This window comes from Neophocaena asiaeorientalis, unplaced genomic scaffold (genome assembly GCF_003031525.2).
Source record: "Neophocaena asiaeorientalis asiaeorientalis breed wild unplaced genomic scaffold, Neophocaena_asiaeorientalis_V1.1 scaffold131, whole genome shotgun sequence".
NCBI classification, from domain to species: domain Eukaryota; kingdom Metazoa; phylum Chordata; class Mammalia; order Artiodactyla; family Phocoenidae; genus Neophocaena; species Neophocaena asiaeorientalis.
In genome coordinates, this window is record NW_020173201.1 from 4,751,371 (window position 1) to 4,772,029 (window position 20,659).

Genomic DNA, 20,659 nt, shown 5'->3' on the forward strand with positions numbered 1-20,659 from the left:
CATCTAGCTTTATTTCTTATTGATCTCCAACAGAGAATCACTGTTGTTTTCTCTTACTTGTAGGTCTTTGTATTCCTACATCCAGAGCCCTGTCTTCAAGCTTTAGCTGGGATCCTTCTCATTAGTTACATTTCAACTTAATTAAGTATTGCCTTCTTCTAAACCATTCCTGACAGAATTTCCCTACCCCACGTCAGAACATGGCACCCTTTTCGTTACTCTTATATTTTATACTTTACTTCGCTAATCATCACACTGTCACAATGAATAAATGAATTTAGTCAAAAAACATAAGCTTTGTGCCTCTAAAGAACACAGACTTTTACATTTTATTCTGAGATATGTTTTGTTAGGTTTTAAATGGGATTCCTTAATGGAGGAATAGTTTCAGAGAGAAAAAGAAGGAGTTATCTCATTTACTTCTATTTTCAGGGGCTACAGACCCAGATATCTGCAGGGATATCAGGCAATGTAAAAGAGTGAAGCAAGGCTCATGGGAATGGTGGCAACTGGGGAACACTTTCCCCTCTAAAACGGTAGCTGCTACTCAGCCTCAGCAAATTCTTGCCATAATGAAATATGGAGCCAATGTTACTACATCTTCTAATTTTATAAGAAATCTCTTGGTTCTAAAGTCAGCAACAGATTTTAGAGAATTAAACTATGAATTTAATGCCCCCCCATACATCCTTTGGCACAGCAAACACAGGAGTTTGCAACCTCTGATTTAGAAAAATAATACAATTATGATTAAAGAAGTGATTTTAAAACTGTGCTTTGGGAAGCCCATGCTTTGGGGAACCGTGAGTACAAAGTAGCGTATTTATAAAGTCAGCTCTCCTGCCAGGCAGCTTTTAAAGGCAAACTTTGACTTTCTGCAGCTCAAAGAGAACTGAGGATAAAGTGAGAGGAGATAGTTTTAATAGCACATATATGAACACGGGCACACCTTTGGAAATGTTAGTTAACAAAAGGCTTCCAAGCCAACATTTTAATATTTTTTAATGTAATCCCTGTCCCCAAAGACATCATTCTCTCTTATAAAAATTCACCCACTCCTATGTAGTTGTGCTTTGGTTTTTAAATTATGAAAATTTAAAATTGAATGGCAACAAGTTGTTTCCAGATATCTAATAAAACAAACAGAGTATTTAAAGATCTTTGTTGCCAAAGTAAATAACTGTGCCACAGAGTTGAATTAAAAAATTAAAACCAAGCAAAAGACAAAAGGAAACAAACCAAAAAACTTGAACAATAGGTATCTGAAATTTTTGAAAATAGACTTCTGCCCCTACTTTAAAAATGTGGTATTTAGCTGTTGACAACAAAGGACTCAAGTAGTATATCAAGTTATTAGTTCAGCATTTTATAGTGAGTTTTGCTCCCTTCCATATGTACAAATATTGTACATTTAGGCCAAACATCTTAGCACAGATTGTTCATTTTCACTACTGGAATAAGCAAACATCTACACACAGACATACACATGTAAAATGCAACGTTAAAATGGATCCATAATTGAGCTACACACATTTATTCATTATCTACCACGCAATGGTGGACCTGTTCAGATATAGGCTAGCGTTTGGAAACTTTGAAGCTAATATAAGAGAAATGGCTAAGAAGGCATTTTGTTTTAATATGGAAGGTCTGGCAAGAGTAAAATGGGTGCAATGAAATGGCCTATACCAGATGCAAACAAGCAAAAGAGACAGCATGCAAAATGGTTTTAACAAATAGATTTCAGCAACTTATTTCTCTCATTTCCTTTATATATATATTTATATATACCCAACAAAATATGTACATATCTATGTACACAACAAAAATATGTACATATCTATATACACATACACATATCACATATATAAATACACACATATCACTGTTACTTATTACAGAGACATGGCACTCTAGTGCTTTCTGAGTGGAGGCTGAAAATCTTCACAGGACAGTCAGGTTGTTTGTTCTACCTGTGTTGCGCTATACATTATTATTTACAATTTTCAGGGCACATCTGCCATACAGATGGTCATGTTCTGTGCCCTTTAACATTTCAATGAGTCTCAGAAATATAAATTTGGTTTTCTGAAGGGCATTCTATTCATGGGATGATTATCAGCTTGGGCACCTGCCTGAGGGTGTCACTTACTTATTTAGTTCATGTCTTTTTCCACAAATGATTTTATACAACTACTGGGAAAATAAAGAAAAATGCATAAATGCACACATAAGTTAAAGAAAATAAAGCCAGAAAATTCAATATTTCAAGAAGATGCATAAGAGAAATCTGAATGCAAAAGGTGAGCAGTTCTCAGTTAATTGATTATCCTGTGAGCCACAGCTGCTTGAGCCAACCTAAAAAAAGAGAAAATTTTCCTGACTAATCTTACTTGCAATATTTCCCCACAGAAGTATTGTATTCACAGTTTCATATAAATATAGTTGATTCTCATCATCCATGGTAATTCTGTACTATAAAGACACCATGAACACTGAATTAACAAATACTGAACCAATGCTCCTAGAGGGAATTCAAGGTTATTACATTGCTGAGGGGAATACAGGATTAAGTTCCTGCAAGCCTCTGGTTACATTTTCATCAACAAATCAATACATAACCTTGTTTTATGGTTGTTTCTGTTTAAAAACACTTTATTTAATATGTTTGGTCTATTCTACTGTAGATGCTCTATATTGCACTTTTCATTTTATTGACTGAATTATTCAGCTCCAGAATTTGTTTGGTTCTTTTTTTAATGATTTCTATCTGTTTGTTAAATTTCTCATTTTGTTCATGTCTTGTTTTCCTAATTTCACTGAATTGCCTTTCTGTGCTTTCTTGTAGCTCATTTAGTTTTCTCAAAACAGTTATTTTGAAATCTTTATCAGGTATATTACCAAGTTCCATGTTTTGGAGTTCGATTACTGTAGGATAATTGTTATCTTTTGGCGATGACATGTTTCTTTGATTCTTTGTGTTTCTTGGAGATTTGCATTGGCTGCTTTCGCATTTGATGTAGCAGATACCTCCTCAAATCTTTTGTAATTGTCATTGAGTTGCAGATATTTTTCTTGGTCCCGCTTACATCTGCGGTTTTCTTCAACCTTGTATGAATACACCTGCCCCGCACATGTTGCTCCAACAGAGGGCTGGAATCTCTCCTCGAGAGGAATGGACTTTTACCAAGTCTCTTTCATCCACAGGTGTCTGCCCAAGTCAATATTACCCAGGTTTCCCCAGACCATTTGGGGAAAGGCCATTTCACTGCTCAGCCAGTTCAATGGCTTCTGCTAGTTCAAATTCCAAACCAAGGTCTCTCTGCCTATTACCCAATGCATAGGTGGGCAGAATTACTTCCAGGTCTCTTTGCATATGGTGTTGGATCCCACAACTACAGCAGAGGTACTTTTGTTCATAGATAGATGCTAATTTTTATTTGTTCAAAGCGGGGACTTAAAGAAGGGGCATCTTACACTACCATAATGTTGATGTCACTCTAGGGCAACTTTATATTCAGCAAAGAAATGGTATGTTGTTCATTTTGAAGAAAATATTGAGAAGGATGAATCTTGGAAAGCACTCCATAAATCATAATATTGTGTTAAATGTACATATTTAGTGATAGGGTAATGCCACTGGCATCAATGTCCTTGTATTCATAGGTAACAATAATCTCCTCACATTTATATCTATTATATATTTCTTGGAGTCTCATGTAATATATTTACATGAAAATTGACATTTTAGTAGAAATAAAATGCTAAAATATATAATTTCTGAATATCTAAAATAGTTTTTTATACATATTTTAAACCAATGCCTTCCAATAGACTTCAATGGCTTTAATGATTGAAGAGAAAATGTACAAGAGTCCAGAAGAAAAAAATATTTTTTATAATAAACACAACTAAAATAACACCACTTGAACTAGGAAATAATTGATACAAATGATGATATTATCCATTTTGAAAACCTTCTCAAGAAAAAGGCACCCCAAAGGAATAATTTAAAATGCAATTGGTGTGATATTACTTTCTTACATACTTCATCAAGAATCCAAGTGTTTAGTTTTCCCCTCCCCTCTAAAAAGGATAGAACTTCTGAAGGGTCATGGACATTAAATAAGCTGAACTAGAATTCACTATATGATGATTTATATATAATAATCATTTAATGACAGAATACCAACAATGGTAGTGGGTGCTCTATATCTACTCATAGACATTATCAAAACAGAAACATTAACTTTGGTGGAGCAAGATTATGTATAAGTCTATATTGGACTAATACATGTTTATTTTTCAGTTACAAATATTGTAATCTGACTTACTGTGTACTAGACAGCCATTTTGCACCAATTATTCTCTTAAGAACAAACACAAATGATTTTCTCCTATATTTTTGTAGCATGAATCCATCCTCCTTGTAATTGTTAATTTTATACATCAACTTGACTGGGCCATGAGGTGCCCAGATATTTGGTTAAATATTATTCTAGGTGTGTCTGTGAGGGTATTTCTGGATGATATTAACATTTGAATTGGTAGACTGAGTAAAGCAGATTGCCCTCCCAAACATGGGTGGGCCTCATCTAATCCATTGAAGACCTGAATAGGACAAATAGCTAGTAAGGAAGAATTCACTCTCTGTTCCTGACTGTCTTCAAGTTAGGACATCTGCCTTCTCTTGCCTTCAGACTTGGACTCAGAATGGAATTTAGACAATCAATTCTCCTGTTTCTCAGACTTTGGTCTTGGACTAGAACTATACCAGCTGGGTCTTCAGCTTGACAACTGCTAATCTTAGAACCACTCAGCCTCCATAATCTTGTGAGCCAATTCCTTATAATCAATCTCCCTTGCTATATCCCTAAATCAATCAGCCTATCTATCATCTATGTATCTCTCAGTTCTGTTGACTAATACACTCCTGATCCAGTTTCTCAACAGTGAACAAATAAAACTGAGTATTTGATTTTGCACAGGTAAAGATTCATCTCCCATTTTCTAACTCATCAAGGTCTATATGGCTACTGTGTAGCACTTTATGGAACAATTGCTGATTTAACCGCAACAGGGGCCATAATATCTTTTGGCACTTTGATCATACTCCATGATCCTTTGAAGATTATCTACAGTGATTCCATAGACATCTATACAAGACATTGTAAATTCCTGAACTCTAACTTATGCTGTCCTGGAATATACACCTATTTTAAAATGATTAGTTACTATCTTCTTCTGCCCCTGCACTTATTTTCAGGCTCTTCTCAATTATACTGCATGATCTAAAGATCATCTTCCATAAAAATAGTCTTTCCAAATTAGAAGTCACTCATGCTTTGGCTATAATTCAGCCTTTAACCTCCTTCTCTGAAAAAGTAATTTTATGAATCTCTCTTGCATGTCATCCCTGCCTTACAAATATGCTTTAGAAATAGTAATATATTTAAAAACCAATGGGGTCCAACAAATGAAATGGAGTGATGAATTTGTAAACAGGTGCATATTACTGAGAACTTCAGTTTTTTCTCACAATTGCAACATTACATTATCTCTGAATCTGTGATTATTGATTGAGAGTTTATTATGGGCCAAATCACTGTTTCTATGACCATTATGTTGATTTTATATTAACTCATTAATATAACATTTGTTTTATTCAAACATTCAACCAAATCAAATGTCTATTTGAAGTTTATCTTAAAACTTATAGAATCAGTACCAAATAGTACACATTCTTGAATTCACATTCAGTGGGTATTATCTTGCAGTGATTTATTGAAATCAAAAAGAAAAATATAATAAAGGAATTACATATGTTCTTCATTTCCCCTTTAACATAATATAGCTTTTGCACCTGTGTATAAAATCTTGACTCTGTTTTATTCATGAAAGCTAGATAATATTGAAAATCATTTCCTCTGAATAAATGTTTAAAAAGTAAATTCATGTAGATAATCAAGACAATATGGTACTGGCACAAAAACAGAAACACAGATTAATGTAACAGGATAGAAAGCCCAGAGATAAACCCACGAACCTATGGTCAACTAATCTATGACAAAGGAGGCAAGGATATACAATGGAGAAAAGACAGCCTCTTCAATAAGTGGTGCTGGGAAAACTGGACAGCTACATGTAAAAGAATGGAATTAGAACAGTCCCTGACACCATACTCAAAAATAAACTCAAAATGTGTTAAAGACAAATGTAAGACCAGACACTATAAAACTCTTAGAGGAAAACATAGGAAGAACACTCTTTGACATAAATCACAGCAAGATCTTTTTTGACCCACCTCCTAGAGTAACGGAAATAAAAACAAAAATAAACAAATAGAACCTAGAGAAACTTAAAAGCTTTTGCACAGGAAAGGAAACCATAAACAAGACAAAAAGACAACCCTGAGAATGGGAGAAAATATTTGCAAATGAATCAACAGACAAAAGATTAATCTCCAAGATATATAAACAGCTCATGCAGCTCAGTATCAAAAAAAACAAACAACCCAAACAAAAACTGGGCAGAATGCATAGCACAGGGAGATCAGCTTGGTGCTTTGTGACCACCTAGAGGGGTGGGATAGGGAGGGTGGGAGGGAGGGAGATGCAAGAGGGAAGAGATATGGAGCTATATGTATATGTATAACTGATTCACTTTGTTATAAAGCAGAAACTGACACACCACTGTAAAGCAATTATACTCTAATAAAGATGTTAAAAAAAAAAAAAAACTGGGCAGAAGACCTGAATAAACATTTCTCCATGGAAGACGTACAGATGGCCAAGAGGCACATGGAAAGCTGCTCAACATCACTAATTATTAGAGAAATGCAAATCAAAACTACAATGAGGTATCACTTCACACCAGTTAGAATGGGCATCATCAGAAAATCTACAAACAATAAATGCTGGAGAGAGTGTGGAGAAAAGGGAACCCTCCTGTACTGTTGGTGGGAAGGTAAATTGATACAGCCACTATGGAGAACAGTATGGAGGTTCCTTAAAAAACTAAAAGTAGAAATACCATATAACCCAGCAATCCCACTACTGGGCATATACCCAGAGAAAACCATAATTCAAAAAGACACATGCACCCCAATGTTCATTGCAGCACCATTTACAATAGCTAGGTCATGGAAGCAACCTAAATGCCCATTGACAGATGAATGGATAAGGAAGATGCGGCACATATACACAATGGAATATTACTCAGCCATAAAAAGGAACAAAATTGGGTTATTTGTAGAAAAGTGGATGGACCTAGAGACTGTCATACAGAGTCAAGTAAGCCAGAAAGAGAAAAACAAATATCGTATATTAATGCATATATGTGGAATCTAGAAAAATGGTACAGATGAACTGGTTTACAAGGCAGAAATAGAGACACACATGTAGAGAACAAACGTATGGACACCAAGGAGGGAAAGCAGCGGGTGGGGGGTGCGATGAACTGGGAGATTGGGATTGACATATATACACTAATATGTAAAAAATAGATAACTTGTAAGAGACTGCTGTATAGCACAGGGAACTCCACTTCGCTGTACAGTAGAAACTAACACAACATTGTAAAACAAGTATATTAAAAATTTGGTTTTTTAATTTTAAAAATATTCATGTAGATAAGTATCTTTAAGATAAGAGTAAGGATTATTATTAGAGAGAGTGATAAGTAGCTCTAGTCACCTTTACTAAAACCTGAAGAGCAATTACACTTAAATTGAATTAAGCTTAAATTGAATATATATGTGTGCATATGTATTGATATATACATACAGAGAGAATATATATATGAAAGAACTTATTAAATTGAAAGTTGTTAAACAGTTGAATACATGAATATTTTAAAACAGGTGAAAGATTGATTCCCATTTACATGCTTAAAGTAGAAAATGTATTTTTATGTGCTTTTTCTCTCCCCTTAATATCCTCCTTTTTTCTCTGTTACCCATCTCCTGCCTCCCAGAATGTGCCTAATTCCTTGGAGGAGGAAAATAGAGACAAGTAAAAGGAACAAGGGCTTAGTCTTTCGTTCTTCAGAAGCTTTTGTGTGCTGTAGATTAAATGCTAGTACTCTCTATTTAAAGAAACTCTGTGAATGGGAAGGGCTCTAAAGGTCCATGATTTTTATTCCTTGAGTAGTTAAAGATATTTATCAAGTTTCCAATACCATGGACCATATTTCTTAAAAAAATGATTTGTTTTACTTATATAAAAATTCACCTTATTATGAAATATTAAAAAAAATTTTTTAATGAACAAACCAAACAAGAACAAACACATAGATACAGAGAAGAGAGTCATGATTACCAAAGGAAAAAGGGGATAGAGAAAGGGCAAAATTGGTAAAGGGGGTCAATAGTATGGTGATGGATGGAAACTAAACTCTAGGTGGTGAGCACACTATAGTGTATACAGAAGTCAAAATATAACATTGTACACATGAAATATATAATGTTATAAACCAAAAAAGAAAAGATTATAAACTACTAATATAGTTGACTCCTTGAGGCCAAGAACGATGTCATCATAGAATATGAATTCAATAAATGTTTATAACTAATGCATTGTGGAAAAAAAGAAAGACATTATATGGGTAACTGATGGAGCTGGAATGGTAACTATGGATCAGAATTAGTAATGTATCAGTGTTCATTTCCTGATTTCTGATGGCTGTACTCTTATGTGGGAAAATATCCTTATGTGTCGGAAATACACGCTAAAGTATTTGGGGGTAAGAAGGACTCTTTTCAGTAACACTAAATGGTTTGGAGAAAAAGCCTGTATTATTCTTATAATGTTTCTATAAGTTTGAAACTATTTATACATTAAAATAAAATAAACCTTTCCTTGTTAAAAAAATCACCTTATTATATCTAGAAATTATAAACAAAACAGATATAAAATGTGTAGAAAATATTCTTAACTATATATGGAATCTCTCTGTTATGCTTCATCATGGAGACCATCTGTGCATTTAGATCTACCAGAATGGCTCTGAGAAGAACAGATGTTCAAAAATACATATATTAGGGCTTCCCTGGTGGCGCAGTGGTTGAGAGTCCGCCAGCCGATGCAGGGGACACAGGTTCGTGCCCCGGTCCAGGAAGATCCCACATGCCGCGGAGCCTGTGCTCCGCAACGGGAGAGGCCACAACAGTGCGAGGCCTGCGTACCGCAAAACAAAACAAAACAAAAATACATATATTAAATGGAAACAGATGATATAGTCACAATGAAATGTGAAAGAATAGCACAGAACTAAAAATTTGATCAGGAAAGTGAAAGCTCAAATTGAATAGATTCAGAGATATTTCACCATTGTGAGAAAAAGCTGAAGTTCTCAATAGTGTTCCACTAATTACTGCCTGTTTACAAATTTATTTTTGCATTTCATTTTGAAGACCCCCTTGGTTTTAAAAAATAGTTATAGAAATATAACTATTTCTAAAAAGCATATTTCCAAGGCAGAGTTGACTTGTAAGATGGCCAGAACCTATACTAAGTATTTTAAAAGCATTATCTCTTATAATCCTCAATACATTTTAACATTATTTTTTGTTAGTATATTTATTTTACAGTTAAGGAATCCAAGGCTGAGAGCTTCTGCCTGATGTCATACTTCTAATATTTGGTAGATAAGGACTGCAATACAGATTATCTGGCTTCAAAGTGTTAATTCTCAAGCACTATGAAATATATTATTTCAAAAATTTTGCAATTTGCTATTAAGAAACTTTTGGCAAGAAAAGAAAATGAAAGAGGAAATAAATATAATTTGACACATAACAGAACCAAGATACATAGTAATCTGAAATGATACAATTTGGATGATGTATTACATCAAAGATAATTTATGTTTGGCCCTAAGGAAAAATATTTTGGATATATTTTACAGAAAGACAAAGAAATCCAATTTAGCTTGTGCCTGTGTTTCAGAAAACGTGTATTAAATAATTACTGCTATTGAAAACCGGTTGGTTCTCAGCAAGTAAATTATTTCATGAATCCCCAAATTCACCATTTCAGCATGCTAACCTTTTCATTAGTAATCAAAACTTTATTGCTAGTGTATTGCATAATGTCTGAAAAAGCAGTAAATGCTCAAGGGGCAAAGAGAAGGAAGAAAATATATCCAACCACAGTAATCTGCATTTTCATCAATGGTTTTCAACAAATCAATGTTTCATAAATCACTAATAAAAATGTTAGGTGAAGGTTTGATGAGGAACAGGATATTTACAAAGTCTTAAAGTCGTTTTCCACAAAATAGTTTTAATTAATTACTAAGTACACAAAAATGAATAAATATAGTAGAAAAACCTGGCGAACACTGTCTCTCCACATGATAAAAGCTATCATTACCAGAAATGGGACACACTGATATTGTGAGTCTCTTTTGTTACATACTATGAAGAACATGCTATCACTTTTGTTGTATTTCTGAACAAAATCTATAATCATGAGGAAATATCAGGTAATTCTAAATTGAGAAATATTCTATAAACTGTCCCACTCCTGGAAATTATTAAGGTCATTAAAGTCAAGGAACTATTAAGGAACTAAGATTGAGACTAGAAAGCCATGGCAACTAAATGCAATGTGTGACCTTAGGTTGAATCTCTGACCTATAAAGGACTTTATTGAAAAAAAAATCAGCAAAATCTGGCATCTGTAGATTACATACTAATATTGCATTAATGTAATTTCCTGATTTTGATGGTTATATTGTAGTTATATAGATGAGTATCTGTGTTTTTAGGAAATACACAATGAAATGTTAAGGATTTAAGGGGTTTCATATGTGCAACTTACTCTTCATTGGTATAGAAAAATAGTTGGGACTTCCCTGGTGGCGCAGTGGTTAAGAATTCTCCTGCCAATGCAGGGGACACTGGTTCGATCCCACATGCTGCGGAGCAACTAAGCCCGTGCGCCACAACTACTGAGCCTGTGCTCTAGAGCCTGCAAGCCACAACTACTGAAGCCCGTGTGCCTAGAGCCTGTGCTCCACAACAAAAGAAGCCACCGCAATGAGAAGCACGCCCACTGCAGCAAAGAGTAGCCCCCACTCGCCACAACTAGAGAAAGCCTGCGTGTAGCAATGAAGACCCAATGCAGCCAAAAATAAATAAATAAATTTACTTTAAAAAATAGTTATATATCTATATACGATATATACTTGACTGTATTGTCATATACATATAAGCAATATACTGTATGACATTTATATATATGTGTATATGCATGTATGTGTATACACACACATCTCTATCTGTTCATTTATCTATTAGAAAGAAAGATTATTTGACCAGTACTCTTCAAAACTGTCATCAAAAACAAAGAAAGTAAAAACAGATATAGTCCAGAGAAGACTAAAGAGACACGATGACTAACAGTACTATGGTAGCATAGATGGGGTCCTGGGACAAGAAAAAAGATTAGTAAAACTAAGGAAATCTAAATAAAATATGGATTTGAGTTAACAGCAATGTTTCACTGTTGGTTCAGTAGTTGTTAAAATATGTAGCATACTAATGAAAGATATTAAGAATTGGGGAATTTGGAACTCTATTACTTCTATTAAAATGTTATTTAGGTCTAATTATTTCTGATGTTTACATAAATGGTAGAAAATGTGAACATAAACAGACCATTTCCATAATCATTTTCATTATAATAAAGTCTAAGACTTAAACGTATCATTTACTATAAAAATATTTTTAAGAATAAAACTTTATTTATATTACATTTAGTTCTTATAAATACATAACATACACTTGAGGCAACTGTTAGCCAAAAAATAAGGGAGACAGAAAGAGAGAGAGAGAGGGAGGGAGAGAAGGAGAGAAAGAACAAAAGAGAGAACAAAATAGGGCAAGAGAGAGGTTCTCATCTTTTCCTATGGTTTAATTTGGCTGAAGTTCAGCTTTGGGTTCCTGCTGATGGGTCTGATCATTAAAATGGTTTTAATCATTCACTTAAACCTTAGGAAAAAAATCAAAACATTTCAGAGCCCCTTTTTTAAAAAAATTAACTAGCATATTAACTTTATTAACAGGTATTGTTGAAAGACATGATCATGCTGCATCAGGAGAAAGAGATATAACAACATCTGAAGTAAAATAAAAATTCTAATTAAACCAGCATATGATACCAGCTACCATGAAATACCCTCTAGGGTATGCCCACTAACCTACATGTAGCTGGGCAAGATGTTCATCTTGATATACTTGTCATTGGGTTACTTTTTATAATTCTTCATGAACTTAAAATCATTCTATAAAAAGTTATATATTCCAAAGGCTGTGTTCCTTTCTCTTAAAACTCTACCTAGCACATGATTATTTACTAAATTGTGAATCGAGATGGTAATTTAGACGAAAGAAGTGTAACTTTTTTCAAATTAGTAATAATACTCTTCAGATTAATGGTGTTATTTACTCCTTACTCTTCCTTTATGTATCTGAGCTCCATCATTCTCTTGCCTGATGCACTTGTACAATATGGTGATCAAGCACTCGGTTTTGGAGTAAGACTGCCTCAGTTTCTCACTTAGATCTGCCACTTAGTAGCCATGAGATCTTGGGCAAATTAATAAATGCTTTTCTGTCTCAGTACTTTTCATCTTATTGTGTAAAATGAAAACAGTACACACAAATAATTTGAGTCTGTGTGTAGGTACAAAATAAGATTTAGCATTCATAAATGATAACTGTTAGAATTAATCAGTCAATACTGTTGTAATCTGTCCTGATTCCATTCAACATCAGGAGATATGATGCTACTAAATTGGCAAAAGATCTATGCAGAAATCTGTGAACTAATTTTAGATAAGCACAAATTGAAAATTAATCTGGTGTCAAGTTAGTTCCTATTGAGCATGTGAAAAAATCAAAGAAGAAAAATAAATACTAAAATTATTCAAAATCTAAAGTTTACAGGGCTTCCCTGGTGGCGCAGTGGTTAAGCGTCTGCCTACCAATGCAGGGGACAAGGGTTTGTGCCCCGGTCTGGGAAGATCCCACATGCCACGGAGCAGCTGGGCCCGTGAGCCATGGCCGCTAAGCCTGCGCGTCCAAAGCCTGTGCTCCACAATGGGAGAGGCCACAACAGTGAGAAGCCCGTGTACGGAAAAAAAAAAAAAAAAAATCTAAAGTTTACAGACTTTTAATACTTGTAACATCAACAGTTATGAAACAACTTGACTGTTCCTGAAACCTAACGTTGTTTCAACTGCTAACCTTTACCTTCCTAAATTGTAAATGGCATTTTAGATTTATGAAGCATCCTTTAAAGTTTCCTATTATTAAGAACTTAGAGAACTTGATCAAACACAATTTATTAAATTGACTGTGATTCTTTTGGTACCCCTTGCATCTGAGCTTCATAAAACTGTGCATGTAGAAAAATCTTGTTGAGATAAAAAAACATTTCGACTAAGGGGAGTCATATTAATGTTACTTAATAAATATGACTACTTTTTCTGGGACATGAAAAGTATGGTAAAGATTCTTAAGCAGCGTATAGTCATATCCAAATAAATACATAATTTGCCCCTAAAGTTATGAAAGAAAGGGCTCTAATTCACATAAATACGTAACATCCCCCTAGAGCTACGTAAACAGTACTATAATTCAAATAGCTCATATTTACCAGGTTAAAAGAAAAAGAAAAACTGGGTTTGTTTTTTTGTCATCACTGTTGTGTCACCCTATATAATTTATCACAATCACCTGGAAAGATTTTACTCCTTTCTAAAATACTTCCCATGTATAAGCTTCTCAAATTTAACTCAAAACAAACTCTTACTTTCTAAATCATTCTTATCTCAGGAAAAATCAAAGTGAACATATATGTTAAATAATACTTTCCTGTTGCATGATTGTTCCATTTCTGCTTCATTGAGAAGTCTATTTATACAACTCCTACAATGTGTCAGGTACTGTTCTACTCAAGTAACAAAACAACGTGCTAGCTCTAATAGTGATTCAAGTCTAACAGGGTAGATATAAAATAAACATATATATATATATACACACACACACACACACACACATATATACACACATACATATATATATGTATATATATCCATATGTAATATGAGGTTTAAATAAGTGATCAACTAATTTCAGATTTTTAAAATTAGTTATAAAATATACAGGTGAGGTGCTATACACTAAAATCTGTGGACTTATTTTTCTTTCCTATTCTAAGATTTATTACATGTATTCATTAAACTCTATAAGGTAGGTTTCTAATATTTTCATTCCCAGTTTTTACATGAGGAAACATGTTTCTCTGAAACACACAGAAATTTTAATTTTGTTAAAGATAAATGCAATTTAAAAAATGGTAAGCCAGCTCTATCATAGTTGGACACTTGAGTTGTCTCCAGTTTTTGATTATTATGGAAATATCATCAACAAATCTCCTTATACATGCTTTCTGGTGGAATATGTACCACTAGAGGAGACCTGCTGAGTCACAGGGTATCTACTTGTTTACCTTTCTTTTCTTTTAACATTTTTATTGGAGTATAATTGCTTTACAATGTTGTGTTAGTTTCTGCTGTAAAACAAAGTGAATCAGCTATACGTACACATATAATCACCATATCCACTCCCTCTTCCATCTCCCTCCCACCCCCCCTCTCCCACTGCTCCAGTGGCCACAAAGCACCGAGCTGATCTCCCTGTGCTATGCAGATGTTTCCCACTAGCTATCTATTTTACATTTGCTAGTGTATATATGTTAATGCCACTCTCTCACTTCATCCCAGCTTACTCTTCCCTCTCCCCGTGTCCTCAAGTCCATTGTCTATGTCTGCATCTTTATTCCTGTCCTGCCCCTAGGTTCATCAGAACCAATTTTTTTTTTTAGATTGCATATATACGTGTTAGCATACAGTATTTGTTTTTCTCTTTCTGACTTACTTCACTCTGTATGACAGACTCTAGGTCCATCCACCTCACTACAAATAATTTTACAATTATTTGAATTTTACAAATAATTCAATTTCATTTCTTTTTATGGTTGAGGAATATTCCATTGTATATATGTACCTCATCTTTTTTATCCATTCATCTGTCATTGGACACTTAGGTTGCTTCCATTGTCCTGGCTATTGTAAATAGTGCTGCAATGAACATTGTGGTACATGTCTCTCTTTTTTTTTCTTTTTTTTTTTTTGTGGTACAGAGGGCTCTCACTGTTGTGGCCTCTCCTGTTGCAGAGCACAGGCTCCAGACACGCAGGCTCAGCTGTCATGGCTCATGGGCCCAGCTGCTCCACAGCATGTGGGATCTCAGGCTCCGGACGCACAGGCTCAGCGGCCATGGCTCCCGGGCCCAGCCTCTCCGCGGCGTGTGGGATCTTCCCAGACTGGGGCACTAACCCATGTCCCCTGCATCAGCAGGCGCACGGACTCTCAAACACTGTGCCACCAGGGAAGCCCCATGTCCCTCTGTGAATTATGGTTTTCTCAGGGTATATGCCCAGTAGTGGGATTGCTGGGTCAAATGGTAGTTCTATTTGTAGTTTTTTAAGGAACCTCCATACTGTTCTCCATAGTGGCTGTATCGATTTACATTCCCACTAACAGTGCAAGAGGGTTCCCTTTTGTAGTATAGTCTGAAGTCAGGGAGCCTGATTCCTCCAGCTGTTTTTCTTTCTCAGGATTGCTTTGGTTATTCAGGGTCTTTTGTGTTTCCATACAAATTGTGAACTTTTTTGTTCTAGTTCTGTGGAAAATGCTATCGGTAGTTTGATAGGGATTGCAGTGAATCTGTAGATTGCTTTGGGTAATATGGTCATTTTCACAATGTTGATTCTTCCAATCCAAGAACATGGTATATCTCTCCATCTGTTTGTGTCATCCTTGATTTCTTTTGTCAGTGTCTTATAGTTTTCTGCATACAGGTCTTTTGTCTCCTTAGGTAGGTTTATACCTAGGTAATTTATTCATTTTGTTGCAATGGTAAATGGGAGTGTATCCTCAATTTCTCTTTCAGATTTTTCATCATTAGTGTATAGGAATGCAAGAGATTTCTGTGCATTTATTTTGTATCCTGCTACATTACCAAATTCACTGATTAGTTCTAGTAGTTTTCTGGCAGCATCTTTAGTATTCTCTATGTATAATATCATGTCACCTGCAAAGAGTGACAGTTTTACTTCTTTTCCGATTAGGATTCCTTTTATTTCTTTTTCTTCCTTCTGCTAACTTTGGGTTTTTTTTGTTCTTTCTCTAACTGCTTTAGGTATAAGGTTAGGTTGCTGATTTGAGATTTTTCTTGTTTCTTGAGGTAGGACTGTATTGCTATAAACTTCCCTCTTAGAACTGCTTTTGCTGCATCCCATAGGTTTTGGGTTGTCGTGTTTTCATTGTCATTTGTTTCCAAGTATTTTTTGATTTCCTCTTTGATTTCTTCAGTGATGTCTTGGTTATTTAGTACTGTATTGTTTAGCCTCCATATGTTTGCATTTTTTACAGTTTTTTTTTCTGTAATTGATATCTAGTCTCATAGCATTGTGGTCAGAAACATACTTGATACAACTTCAATATTCTTAGATTACCAAGGCTTGATTTGTAACCCAAGATATGATCTATCCTGGAAAATGTTCCATGAGCCCCTGAGAAGAAAGTGTATTCTGTTGTTTTTGGATGGACTGTCCTATAAATGTCAATTAAGTCCATCTTGTTTAATGTGTCATTTAAAGCTTGTGTTTCCTTATTTATTTTCATTTTGGATGATCTGTCCATTGGTGAAAGTGGGTGTTAAATTCCCACACTATTATTGTGTTACTGTCGATTTTCTCTTTTATAGCTGTTAGCAGGTGCCTTGTGTATTGAGGTGCTCCTATGTTGGGTGCATATATATTTATAATTGTTATATCTTCTTCTTGGATTGATCCCTTGATCATTATGTAGTGTCCTTCCTTGTCTCTTGTAACTTTCTTTACTTTAAATTCTATTTTATCTGATATGAGCATTGCTACTCCAGCTTTCTTTTGATTTCCATTGGCATGGAATATCTTTTTCCATCCCCTCAGTTTCAGTCTGTATGTGTCCCTAGGTCTGAAGTGGTCTGTTGTAGACAGTATACATATGGGTCTTGTTTTTGTATCTATTCAGCAAGCCTGTGTCTTTTGGTTGGAGCATTTAACCCATTCACGTTTAAAGTAATTATCAATATGTATGTTCCTATGACCATTTTCTTAATTGTTTTGGGTTTGTTTTTGTAGCTCGTTTTCTTCTCTTGTGTTTCACATTTAGAGAAGTTCCTTTAGCATTTGTTGTAAAGCTGGTTTGGTGGTGCTCAATTCTCTTAGCTTTTGCTTGTCTGTAAAGCTTTTGATTTCTTTATCAAATCTGAATGAGGGGCTTCCCTGGTGGCGCAGTGGTTGAGAGTCCGCCTGCCAATGCAGGGGACACGGTTTCGTACCCCAGTCCAGGAAGATCCCACATGCCGCGGAATGGCTGGGCCCATGAGCCATGGCCCCTAAGCCTGCGCGTCCGGAGCCTGTGCTCCGCAATGGGAGAGGCCACAACAGTGAGAGGACCGCGTACTGCTAAAAAAAAACAAAACAAAACAAAAAAAAATCTGAATGAGATCCTTGCTGGTTAGAGTAATCTTGTCTGTAGGTTCTTCCCTTTCATCACTTTAAATATATCATGCCACTCCCTTCTGGCTTGTAGAGTTTCTGCTGAGAAATCAGCTGTTAACCTTATGGGAGTTCCCTTGTATGTTATTCGTCGTTTTTCCCTTGCTGCTTTTAATAATTTTTCTGTGACTTTAATTTTTGCCAATTTGATTATTGTGTGTCTCGGCGTGTTTCTCTTTGGGTTTATCCTGCATGGGACTCTCTGTGCTTCCTGGACTTGGGTGGCTATTTCCTGTCCCATGTTAGGGAAGTTTTCAACTATAATCTCTTCAAATATTTTCTCAGGTCCTTTCTCTCCTTCTTTTCCTTCTGGGACCCCTATAATGAGAATGTTGTGGCGTTTAATGTTATCCCAGATATCTCTTAGGCTATCTTTGTTTCTTTTCATTTTTTTTTCTTTATTTTGTTTTGCAGCAGTGAATTCCACTATTCTTTCTTCCAGGTCACTTATCCGTTCTTCTGCCTCAGTTATTCTCCTATTGATTCCTTCTAGTGTATTTTTCATTTCAATTATTGTATTGTTCATCTCTGTTGTTTGTTTTTGTTTCTGTTTTTGCAGTACACAGGCCTCTCACCATTGTGGCCTCTCCCGTTGCGGAGCATAGGCTCTGGATGCGCAGGCTCAGCGGCCATGGCTCACGGGCCCAGCCGCTCTGTGGCATGTGGGATCTTCCCGGACCAGGGCACGAACCTGTGTCCCCTGCATTGGCAGGTGGACTCTCAACCACTGCGCCACCAGAGAAGCCCTATCTCTGTTGTTTGTTCTTTAATTCTTCTAGATCTTTGTTAAACATTTCTTGCATCTTCTCGATCTTTGCCTCCATTCTTTTTCCGAGATCCTGGATCATCTTCACTATCATTATTCTGAATTCTTTTTCTGGAAGCTTGCCTATCTCCACTTCATTTAGTTGTTTTTCTGGGGTTTTATCTTGTTCCTTCATTTGGTACATAGCCCTCTGCCTTTTCACCTTGTACCTCTTTCTGTGAATGTGGTGTTTGTTCCACAGGCTGCGGAACTGTAGTTCTTCTTGCTTCTGCTATCTGCCCTCTGGTGGATGAGGCTATATAAGAGGCTTGTGCAAGTTTCCTGATGGGAGGGACTGGTGGTGGGCAGAGCTGGCTGTTGCTCTGGTGGGCAGAGCTCAGTAAAACTTTAATCCACTTGTCTACTGATGCAAGGGGGGGCTGGGTTCCCTCCCTGTTGGTTGTTTGGCCTGAGGTGACCCAACATTGGAGCCTACCCGGTCTCTTTGGTGGGGCTAATGGCGGGCTCTGGGAGGGCTCATGTCAAGGAGTACTTCCCAGAACTTCTGCTGCCAGCGTCCTTTTCCTCACGGTGAGGCACAGCCATGCCCTGCCTCTGCAGGAGACCCTCCAACACTAGCAGGTAGGTCTGGTTCAGTCTCCTTTGGGGTCACTGCTCCTTCCCCTTGGTCCCACTGCACACACTACTTTGTGTGTGCCCTCAAATAGTAGAGTCTCTGTTTCCCCCAGTGTTGTCAATGTCCTGCAATCAAATCCCGCTAGCCTTCAAAGTCTGATTCTCTAGGAATTCCTCCTCCTGTTGCCGGACCCCCAGGTTGGGAAGCCTGACGTGGATCTCAGAACCTTCACTCCAGTGGGTGGACTTCTGTGGTATAAGTGTTCTCCAGTTTGTGAGTCACCCACCCAGCAGTTATGGGATTTGATTTTATTGTGATTGCGCCCCTCTTACCGTCCCATTTTTGCTTCTCCTTTGTCTTTGGATGTGGGGTATCTTTTTTGGTGAGTTCCAGTGTCTTCCTGTCGATGATTGTTCAGCAATTAGTTGTGATTTTGTTGTTCTCGAAAGAGGGAGTGATAGCACATCCTTCTACTCTGCCATCTTGAACCAATCCTTGACATTATTTTTTAGTCTAGTCTGAAAACTTTGTTTTTCAATTTGAGTATTTTCCCCTTTACTTTTAATGTAATTTTTGTACAAGATGAATACTTCTATTTTGAACACTCTTAGTAAGTGTTCATATTTTTCCTACCTATTCTATGTACTTTTTTGTTCCCTTTCTTTATTTTGTTTGATTAATATGTATATTATTCATTATTTCATTCATGTTCTAGGCAACAAAAACATTAGACTGTATTTGTTGGTTATCTCCCAGTTTATAATTAGTGTTCTTATGTTTTAAGTATATATCTGTTCTTATGTTTTAAATATATATCTTTACATAATATATAAAGATATACATACGTATCATGTAAAGTTATATACTTAAAACAAGATATATATATATCTTTTGCAACAATACCCCCTCATTCTCATACTACTTTGATTTTTATTGATACCTACTGTCATATTCTGCAAAATCAAAAACAAACAAACAAAGCAAAACACCTCACTTCAGCAATCTTAATTTAGGTTTACTCTCTGTGGTTCACAAATCTTTATGTCTATTCAACATGGACTATTCGAGATCTAAAAACATTCCTTGCTGGGTTGCAACAACTGATATTCTCCTCAGATTGCAAATCTTCCCAAAAGTGTTCTTCTCTAATATATTCTCTCAGTAGGATCCTGCTATATTTTAATCCAGAACCTCAAAGGTAATCTAAACAATACATAGTGTCTACACTTTTCTCCTTTACCCTCTGCAATTAACAGGTCATCTTTTCTCATTAATTTATCCACCTAATATTGTTCCTACACCCTCTTTTTCCATTTTTATTCCATTCAAGATTTTTACCTTGCATCTCTTTTCAGCTCACCTCTTCAAAAAATTCTCCATCCAGCTGTGGGAATGATATCATAAATTGGCAAATCTTAATGCACTTATATTCTAAGCCATTTACTGGTCCCTTATTGCCTAAAGCTCCTCTTTATAACTGATGGTGCCTTTCAGGATATGACCCCAACTTGTTCTTCAGTTTCATCTCCTTCCATTCAATGCTTTCTTTTTTTTTTTTTTTTTTTTTGGGTACATGGGCCCCTCCCTGTTTTGGCCCCC

General features: G+C 35.8%; 1 protein-coding gene across 1 annotated transcript in view; it reads right to left on the reverse strand.

The window, feature by feature from the left end:
• PCDH15 (protocadherin related 15) overlaps positions 1–20,659 on the reverse strand; it is a 689,667-nt gene that overhangs the window by 398,710 nt on the left and 270,298 nt on the right. The gene's annotated exons all lie outside the window — the stretch shown is intronic.